The following is a 1,911-nucleotide window of genomic DNA, read 5'->3' on the forward strand; positions in this document are numbered from 1 at the left end:
CTATGAACCACGCCATGGGTCCTCATTAGGCATGGAATCTGGTGGTACTTGATCTTGGACTTCCCAATCTCCAGAACTGTAAGGAATAAAATTGTATTGTTTAAAAACTATTTTGCCCGTGGTATTTTATTATACCAGTCTTAATGGACTAAGACATGTTACGTAGTTTATAAGTGAAAAAAAAAAAATCCCTACTTTAAACAGAATCAAAAATGTTATTTTATTTTACTGAATTTAAACATATTATACAAACTCATGTTTTGTATCAGAGTTGTTGCTTAGAAACAACTTTGAAGTTTAGATTCGTAATTAAAATGGAACAGCGGAGAGGAACTCATTTCAAGCAGTATGGTAATTTTTCATGAGGTGTTGAAAATATTTCTGTCAAGAAGTCTAATATTTTGTCTTAGGTAATCTATTTTGATTCTCTTTGTGAAATGAGGAAAGGAGAGTGTATTGTTCCATTCAATTTGATTTTCATTTCATTTCATAAAATCCAAGTATAATAAAGACTGTGGTACTATGCATCATAAAATCCTTCAGATTCCCTTAAACAGGATTCCGCAAGTGAGCCCTAACTTCCTTAGACATCCATTAAACAACTTAACTGCTTTCCTGTACATCTAGAATGGTTCTAGTTATGTAGCATCATTAAAAAAAAATAAAAATTAAAAAACTTGAGAAAATAGTCAAATAAAAAAATTAGCCAAATATATTTCTGTATTCAGTAGATTATAAAAAACTTGCAAGAATCAGTCCATATCATCTTTGAGATAAAGTCCAAGCTTCTTAAAATGGCATATAAAAGCTTCCTTTGTTGACCTTGCCCTGGATACTTGACCCAGACTTTTCATGGGCCCTTGATTCCAGCCTGCTAGGAATTGTTTATAGTTCTCCCACATGTGGTGATGTGAATCTCTTTTACTACTTGCAACATTTTTGTCAGTACTGTTTAACAGTTTAATACACATTCATCTCATTCAGTGAATTAATCATCAGTTAACTTCTTCCCCAAAAGGAGTCTAGCTTATTGCTCTCCCGTTATTTTAGCTATATATTTATTTTGAGACAGCTTTGATATAGGGTACATGTGCGTGACAGAGAGAGAGACAGAAAGTGAGATATATCCTACACTGCAATCCCCTCTTCTCCCTTCTCCTCAGTATTTGGGGCATTTATGCATTTACACCAGTGTGAATTTTAAGCTTCCAGGTCCGGGACTTGAACCAGAGTTGACTGAATGAAAGTCCAGTGCCTTAACCACCACACCACCCCCTGATCCACTTACTATTATTCTTGTTAAGGCTTGTGTAACTATTGCCAAGCTTCTTCACAATTTTTTTACATATATATGTGTGTATATATATATATATATACACACATATATATAAATTATTTATTTTTAATTGTTTTTATTTTTACTATTTTTTTAAAAAAAATTGCTATAAGTGAAGGTATGAAAGGAAGAGAGAGAAAGTGAGAAAGCAAGCAGCCAGGTCTGGAACTTGAACTGTGGTCAGCTAGGTGGGAGTCCAATGCCCCAGCCACCATGACACTTGCTGGTCCCCACAATCATTTCAATTATTATATGATATTTTTCAAATTCTGGGTCAATTGAATAAGCCAATGTGCTCCCTCCTGCCACACTTGAGTATCTTAGTAGTTGGGAAGCTACACGAGGCCAGAGGTTAGTGCCATGTTGGGGGTTATTGCCATCCTACTTGTGTCAACAGTATGGTCCTTGTTGGGATATGACCAATCAGTGACACATTCCTGAGGCTCATTCTGAAGAATTGTTCTGTACTGCTACTAATGGTAACTCTCCTGATCTGCTCACCCTCCATGCCCCCTTACCTTAAAGGAAAAATAAATAAATAAGTGAATGATGAGAACAAGACTTACGTGTAGTTG

Source organism: Tupaia chinensis, unplaced genomic scaffold (genome assembly GCF_000334495.1).
Source record: "Tupaia chinensis unplaced genomic scaffold, TupChi_1.0 Scaffold149851_1, whole genome shotgun sequence".
In the NCBI taxonomy this organism is placed as follows: domain Eukaryota; kingdom Metazoa; phylum Chordata; class Mammalia; order Scandentia; family Tupaiidae; genus Tupaia; species Tupaia belangeri.